This window comes from Bactrocera tryoni, chromosome 4 (assembly GCF_016617805.1).
Source record: "Bactrocera tryoni isolate S06 chromosome 4, CSIRO_BtryS06_freeze2, whole genome shotgun sequence".
Classification (NCBI taxonomy): domain Eukaryota; kingdom Metazoa; phylum Arthropoda; class Insecta; order Diptera; family Tephritidae; genus Bactrocera; species Bactrocera tryoni.
Genome location: NC_052502.1, coordinates 15838217 through 15847175, shown reverse-complemented (window position 1 = coordinate 15847175; position 8959 = coordinate 15838217). Strand labels below are relative to the sequence as shown.

The 8959-nt window shown below is 39.9% G+C and overlaps 2 non-coding genes across 2 annotated transcripts; both read right to left on the bottom strand.

Annotated features, from left to right (window-relative positions):
• Positions 1–7329: 7329 nt before the first annotated feature.
• Positions 7330–7411, bottom strand: Trnas-uga. The gene has a single exon. It is a non-coding gene; the product is annotated as a tRNA-Ser (tRNA).
• Positions 7412–8821: 1410 nt separating this feature from the next.
• Trnag-ucc lies at positions 8822–8893 on the bottom strand. Its single transcript has one exon. It is a non-coding gene; the product is annotated as a tRNA-Gly (tRNA).
• Positions 8894–8959: the final 66 nt, after the last annotated feature.

Below are 8959 nucleotides of genomic sequence, written 5' to 3'. Positions count from 1 at the left end.
CCATTAGGATCTATACACCTTTGCATGCGTTAGAACCAATTTTCGATCCAAATCTCCAAACTATGTGCTCTTAACGTATCAACCGCTTCTTCAGATGTAGATAAACGTTAACCTCTCAGTTTTTTACGTTTGGGAATAAAAAGAAGTCATTCGGTGCCAAGCCAGGACTATACGGAGGATGACTCATCAAATCGCTGTTTTGAGTGCTCAAAAATGCAGTCGATTCAGGGGATGTATGAGAGCTCGCATTGTTGTGGTAAAGAGTGATCCGTCTTCAGCAGTTGGTTTTCTTGATTTATTGAAAGAAAACTGACAAACAAATTGTTATACACAATTCAAAATTTACTGGTCTTTGATGTTCCAGTGGCATGATTGCAACAGGTCCAGTTTTTCCAAAACAGCAGGCAACCATTTGCTTGAAAATGCTTCGAGCGCGAACACCTTTTGTTGGATTCGGCTCATCTTAAAACACCCAAACAGTCAACTGCTGTAAATTTTTAGAATTACAAGTACATATATGCATAAGTCCACTATGCGACAATGTCAAAGGCGTGTTTCGAATCGTGCTTTTTAACATTTCTCCTGACCAAACGACACAAGCATTTTTTGCGCCACCGACGAATTGTGTGAGATCCAAAATAAACAAATTTTTTCTACAATTGACGACTATAGCTACATCAATAGTTTTCGAAACAATAACTGAAGGTCATCCTTCCCGAAGGAGGGATTATGTCGATATACCGAGGAGCCGAGATAATTTTCTCTTCCTGCAACTGATGTCAGCGATTACCACATTAAAGTTTTTCTTGATTTATTTCAACGTAAGATCGTGGCAACAAAATCTTAGTGCTCGTTAGAATTGCTAATATGTACAACTGATTCTAATTTCGTGCAACATCTCTGAAAAATATCACTAAAGAACTTTTATTCAAGAAAAGAAAGTAGATACAATTTCACTATCCAATTTTGTTGTCAATTATTTCTATTTATTTAAACTTCATTCATTTATTTAAACTTCATCAAGTTGTGATCTGAAATAACTAAAACTAAACGTTCTACTAGTTCATTCAATAAACTTGCCTACAGAATGTCTCCAATTGAAGCCTATGCGACTCTACTGGTCCATTTCTTGAAAAACTCTTCATAGAGAGGTTTTATGGCTTAACAACGGTTAATGGAGACTATGTTTAGGCTGCTTGGTCACTGTGTTGAACGTCTATAGTATTATCTTATCAACAAGCTCCTCATGAGTATGTCTGACATTCTACTCAATAATTATTTGGCTCTTCGGCAACACGTATACCTCGATAGAAATTATCTTACGAATTTGCCAGAAAAATCACTCAACAGATTATATTATAGTATTGATAGGAACTTTTATAAGGTAATTCAATAAGGAATAGAATATCGATATGAGGAGATCAGTCACGAATTACGGCTATAAGAATATCAATTCTTGAGCGATGACTCAGAGTTTGTGACATAGTATGATTGATGTCATAAACACATCAGACGTTGACACAGCTCTCTGCAAAAAATTCAGCTTAGAGCTGGATCTCAGGCAAGCATACAAGCTTCCTAAATACTACAGTATCTTCCCGGCGGAAGTGAGAAAAGCGGCTGAAATAGACAACGCAGAAAGCAACATAAGGAAGACCAATACATACGTCGATAGCCAGGTGACAATCGAGGTAAGATTATTTCTTATTTCGTCAGAGCATGTTCTTAGCAGCAGCGAGGCAGTAGATGTGGTGGCTGCTAGCTGCTATACTGGGTTCCAGGCCAAAAAAGACTTCCAGTAAACGAAATCGCTGCTGCAGTTGCCAAAAGTGCCATCCGTCTGGCTAGCGAACCAGAACAGGAATTACAAAAGTCACTAAATATAATATGCAATAAAATTTCCGAAAGGACTAACTGAAGACTCACCCTGATGATGGCATGCTTTAAGGACATGAGCGCCGAAGGAAAAATGCATTATATTAATTTACACAGTTTTGAAGAGAGACACTGGAATACTTCCTATACTAATGTGCAGCCTTATCTAGAACTCGTCTTAGATATCTAGAAGCTTCGCAGTTGAAAGGACTTGATGAATCATCAAAATTAGATATGAAGTTGCTCTTAAAGTTCGCAAAAAGCGTTGACGTAAGTCTGAGGAATGCTTCAACTCTAATTATTGTATTGCATCTCTACTAAGAACCAGTCGGTCTGTGTATGGTGTGACAGCTGGCCAATATAACCTAATGTTGCCTAGCTATAGATTTTTTGAATCTGAACTATTCTTCCCATACCTAATTTTCAGGTTATCATTACAAACTTAAATTTGGGTTTTAAAATTTCTAAATCCATAAATAGCTCTTGCAACCTAAACCCATGAGACTGTATCAAATATGCTAATAATGTCATAATCTTTGCTCTCTTTACTGGTACGTAAATGACGAATTACATTAATACTTCTATCAATACAATTGATAATGAACCAACACAGCGAGAAATAACGACAGGTAAGGAACACAGAGCATTTGTAATACACAATATATCAATGTAGTTCATGCCACCACGGACAACAGGCCCGTTTTCTAAGGACAAGCTGCTAATCCCTGCCGCGCGCTTGCTGTTTAAGGCATTATCAGCGCTACACAAACATAAGTCGCACATACACATGCATATTTATGTATGTGTCTGTGTATCCACACATACATACATACATTTAATTTCTATTGTAAGCTTCAACTTGAGTTCATGTGCAACACCTTTCCGTTTCCTGTCGATTGTCAACACCCCAACCCCCAACAGCCAACCCATCAGCACCTACGCCATTGTCTGCGCTCATCGTTTATCACATTCCTTCTCCATTTATTCGCTATTGTTCTTAGAAATAAAACTCTCGTTTTATTTGCTTTTTTATTTTGGTTGCACCGTTTTGTTTGTAGTTTCCAATTTCGAATTATTCTGCTTGATTGTTATCGATTCGGTTGTTGTTGTTGCAACACACAGACATACATGTATATATATGTATGTACACATGTATATCGCACACATACATATTCCTACCCATATGTCCAGTGCTCAACGCCAATCAAGCAGCCCAGCAGCGAAGCATGCAACCCTGCCACATTACAACCACCAGCAACGGCAGCAATATGTTGCAGTGGTCCAGCCACCCAACAGTAAGAGCGTTGAGCCAGATCCAACGCATTGTAGGCCCATTGTTGCAAATACATTCGCGCGATTGTAGGCGTAGCAGCGGGCAGAGGGGAGATCCTTGTGTTGCAGACACATTCACCCATCGCTTTCACCGTCTGCAGCACCAACACACCAATACATGCGCACATACATACATATGTGCAAAGCTTATCATCAATTGCTGCCGCATTGCCTACACTTGTGCGCCGCGCAGCTTCGTATCCAACCGCTCTTGCTCGGCACTGCCTCGTGTAACGGTATGGCTGTGTGTGTGTGTGTGTGTCGCTTGTTACCTTTTGCTTAATTAACACATTTTGTTGCGCACCTACAAGCGCCACCATGCAGAGGCATGTGGCATGTTGTTCTGCGCACGTGCAACATTTTGTGTGGCAATGAAAAATTCAAACGCAGAGCGGGTGGCATGCAGCAGAGGTCACCCAACGCAATACAAGTCGACCCATGCGCCTTGCTGTGTGTGTGTGCGTGTATATGTGTTGGGGCATATTCATAGATTTGAACTTTGGCGTTGTTAGTTGGCCGGTCCGTTGCGTCGCCAGTCCGCTTTGTCTTTGTCTTGCCACCAACTGCCGCATACAGCATGCAACATATGCCAAATCGGCTAAGAGCCACAAGCACATGTTGTCACACACATACAAAACGTCTGTGTGTGGGTTTGTGTGCCACACCAGCATCTCTGCGCAAATTCCAATGCAGGTGTCCTCTAAGCGCCCGGCAGCAGCGCAGATAAAATCGAGTTGCTGACACAGCAAATAGGCCTCCCTGGGGGTGTTGCAAACAGTGTGTGGCATAGTGGATGTAACTCGTGCAACCGCTTCATCGACAAGTTTGCATCCCTTCAATAGTTACCGATAACTGTCCGCTACCCCCGCTGTACTGCCAGTCGCCTCTTTACCCCTCAATCCGCTGTCCCCGGTGCTGTTGGTCCGTTATTGCGCCGCATCAGCTTCAGCACCTTTGTTCGCTGCTTTTCACAAGCTCTTTCCGGCTGTCGATATGCATATTGGCAGCTTTTGTGTTGTCGCAGCGGCAACAATAACAGCAACAATATAGTCTCGTGTGTATGCGCTGGTATTGGTGGCATCTAGCTGCATGGGGCAATATGGACAACACGTACTAGCCAAAGGCCACATGAGTGCCAGCAATAATATACAAGTATGTACCATATATATGTATGTGTGTGAGTATGCTGGTATTTATTTAGGGTCGTCTGCATATACGCGCAAATGGTGCAAGCATTGGCATGCGAATGATTGGTGGCAGCACACAAACACACATACATAACCCAGGCGAGGGGCATGATTTGTGCCCACAGTGCGGCACGCGAGTGCAGCTCCTTGTTGACAAAGGATTAAGGTTTATTTTTGGCAAAATTTTGTTCAGAAAAAAATCTTGCGAAACAGTTATTCTTCTTCAGTTCTGTTTTTGAGCATTTTCTTTCTTTGAGAGTTGGAAAAGCTCTCTCCCAGTTTCTTCACTTAAAAGTATCTATACGCCTAACCATAACCGAAGTATGTATTAGACTAAATCTTCGAAAATTTTTTAAAATAATCGACAGAACTCGTACTCTCTGCGATTATACACAGTTAGAAATGACCACCAATGCAACCCTGCGACTAGTCTTCAGCATGATGATACAAGTAAGTCACCAGTTAGACGAAATCTTTCCAGCTTGTAGTAGGATGTGAAAAAAACCCTGAAAGCTGAAACTAGTAACTGATAGGTTGGAATCAGTATAATATGAAAGCTCTTATCAAGGCTTCATCATAACAACCATATAATACTATCTACATACTTCAGCTTATTAAGATATGTATGTTATTGTCTGATATATCAGTAATTTTTTTTTTCATTGCTGGCAGTTCAATCGAAACCATTATCTGATCAAAATCGCGTTTCAAAACCTTTTTAAGCTTTTTATAATAACGGAGTTTTAAATAAGAGCGCAACAAAAACGGTTTCGCATAACAATGAAATTATTTATTTCTCTATTTCTTTTGCATGGCCACCACGGGCACGCTTGCAAAGGTCCAGGCGCTGAACACAATTTTTGACGATTTTCAGGCATAAATCGGCCGATTTGCTGCAATTTCACGTTCGATATTCGTGCGAAGTTCATCAATCAACGCCGGCTTGTTGGCATAGACCATAGACTTGACGTAGCCCCACAGGAACTAGTCTCGCGGCGTTAAACCGCACGACCAAGGCGGCCAATTGACTGGGCCATTTCGTGGGATAACACGTTCACCAAACTTGGTTTTCAATAAATCGATTCTGACATTCGTTGTGTCGCTTGTGGCGGCGTTCTGTTGGAACCACATATTGTCCAAGTCCATATCATCCAATTCGGTTTCATTGAGCGGTAGCGATTCCCATTCACAGTAACGTGCCGGTCTTGATCATAACGGAAGAAGTATTGCCCAATGACACCGTCAGCTCACAAACCGCACCAAATCGAAATTTTTTCGGGATGCAATGGTAGCTCATGTAGTACGTGTGGATTGCAGCCTGAAATGAGCCTCATCGCTGAAGATGATTTTTCGATGAAAATCCGGATCATTTTCAAGTTGTTGCTCGGCCGAATTCACGAACATACGACGACTCTGGTAGTCAAGCGGCTTCAGTGCTTGCGTCAATTTGATCTTGTAAGAATGTAGGCCAAGATCTTTTAGCAAAATTTGCCGAAACGACGTCACAGAGATGATCAACGCTTGAGAACCCAGCAGCAGTGCTCTCGATACTACGCGCACTTGAGGCCACTAACTCTAAATTTTGGTACTAAATTTTAAAAATTTCCACACGTTGTTGAATCGTATATCCTTTCACGATGAAATGGCAAACCTTACTAAAGAGAAATGTTAAAATAGCGGGAAAAAGTATGGCGTCGTTTGCTGTCCCTATCGGTCTACTTTTGTAGCGTCCCTATTGAAAAACCCGTTAGTTGAAAGCGTCAATATGAAATATAGGCGGGGTTGAAGTTTTACTTGTTTATAGAAGACATCTTAAGAAAGTGGATGAAGTTGTTTATTGATGCTTTTCCCTTTATTTTTTAACGTGCCTTGACGTGACATTATTTGACAAATAGAGGGCTCTAAAACTTTTAACCCCATACTGGCCCGATGAAACGACAGCTCTTGAATCTCTGGAGTGTGCTCTTCGTTCAGCAATTTTGCTTATTTACACACCCATTGAGCCAGAAATGGGCCTCATCGCTGCACACAATTCGGCTCGAAAACGTCGGGTTTTCTTCGAACTTTTCAAAAGCCCATAGAGTGAAGCGATGTCGCTGTGGAAAGTCGAGGAGCTTCAGTTTTTGTACAAGCCGTATTTTTTGCGCTTTCAATTTAAGACCTTCGACGTAAAATGCGCCAAGTCGTTTCATACGTCATTCCGAGTCGCTGCGAACGGCGACTCCCACGCTTTTCGTGTACACTTTCAACTCCGGCTGCTATATTTTCTTCACTGCGTGCTGGAAGTAGCCTATATGAGTGATGGTGTTGCAATTATATTGACCATAAGTTGAACGAAGCGCGCGAAACACATTCCTTACAGAACTTGAATTTTCGTAATAAAGTTGAACGATTTTTAAATGTTGTTCAAGCGTAAGTCTTTCCAAGATGGAATGCCAAAAATACTGAACAAAAATAACATGACAGTCTGACATGACACCCTCGTGATCTGTCAAAAAAAGACTATTGAAAAAGCTCCTCTGCTTGAATCACCCGTTATATGTCTATAATACCACAATGAAGAATAAATTCTCATGCTACTAACTGTTTCTATGAATATAGCTTCGATAACGTTCATTGCTACCGACGCAGTGATCGCGCCACTATTTATCTACTTATCTTTATCTTACATACATACAATCTGTCTGACTATATTAAAATTAGGTCATCGGTAGCCAAATATCTCGCTTTTGCTTGCTCATTTAATTTTTTTTTATTCTGCGCTTTGAACATTTACTTATTAGGCTAAGATAGTGCCTACCAGCCTTTATAGAGAAATATTTTTCATATCTCACTGTGCAGAGTTATACAAGATCTCTTTAACTACCTTAGAAAGATTTTCTTCAACGATTTATAAAATATCTGTTATAAGAATATTTAACGAAAAAAGTTGTGTCGCTGCGGACAGGATTCGAACCTGTGCGGGTAGAACCCAATGGATTTCAAGTCCATCTCCTTAACCACTCGGACACCGCAGCTGCTGAAATCTGGATGACAAATTGTTTACTTTACCAGTTGTATGTGTAAATGTGTGTGTATAATTGTTGTTGTTTTTCTATGTCATTTAAATGTTGCTAGCACTTTGTTAAATCATTATTTATATACCGTATTTGTTGCTTTAAAGTATTATTTAATCAGCTGCCGCGCTTTATTTGTTGTTATTTTCTTAAGCGGAAGCAACTGTTACTAAGCGAATGAAATTGTTTAAGCATAAGCGCTGAGACAGCGAATAGACACTAATGCTACAAACATACTTACGTTTATTTATGTACATATGTATACAAGCATATGTATATAAATATTTGGTGAATTAAGTTGTATTAAATAGTTTATAGTTGAACTTTTATAGGTGTATACTTATGTACATATGTATATTAGGGTGTGCCATTCTAAGGCAACCTTTTTTTTCAACTGAAAAACAGGCTAAAAACTTTCGAAAATGTGAAAAAGAAAGTCACTCAAAAGATGAGCTCTTAATATTAATATTAAGAGGTGCCTGTTTCAAATTTTCTGTTTTCCATATAAATAACATGGAAAAAATATCATTTTTATGTGGTGGTTATTGTGCGGAGGTTATTATATGTATGTGCACGCGATGGCTGCCAGTAGGGATGGTAAACTCGATTCCGATTCTACTCGGGAATCGAGTTTTCGCGTAAAATAATCGATTTTTCGGAATCGATCTTCAGTAGTCGAAGTCGATTAAGAATCGATTCCTGACATTCGAAAAATCGATTATTTTACGAGAAAACTCGGTCATAAAACATGTTTTTGTTTAGGATTTGCAAAAAATAGTAAGACTTTATTCATAATTTTAAGATTATTAAATTATTCCCTCTTGACTCCGATACACTTGTACCAAAAATTTGTCCACTCCTCGAAACAGTCGTTAATGTCAATTTCCGGAATAGCCTTCAATGCGCGTAACGATTCACGTTTATTGTCTTCAATTTACTCAAATGGTTTCCCGGAGCGGTCGTTTGAGATTGCTGAAGTCACACAGAGTTAAATAAGATGGTATCGGTACAACATTGGTTGAAAATTTGGCGAAAAACTCTGAAGAATCAATACAGTACACAGCCTTGATTTTTGATCTGCTTTGACGTGGTTTTCTCGACTTCGGCTCACCTCTGCCATGATATTCGGCCGATGGATCGTCTGCTTCCTGGTAGTCGGAAAGCATTGTTTCACAGACTGTTTTTCGAAAACATTTAGTGATTTTGAAACCAATCACGCCGTCAGTTTTTTTTTAAACTCGAATGATCTTTCAAAATGATTCCGATATTCCAATAATGCCAGTAAGAAGTTTAATGGTTATGAGGTTATGATCATGCCTCTGTTATTTAAAAAACATCTTTAAAAAGCATGTTTCTTGAATAAAAAATCTGTGCGTCGGCCGGGAATCGAACCCGGATCAACTGCTTGGAAGGCAACTATGCTGACCATTACACCACCGACGCAGCTGAAAATGATCCGACAAAGTTTCCTTCTGTTGGAAACTACATTAAAATAGAAATATGTAGGTC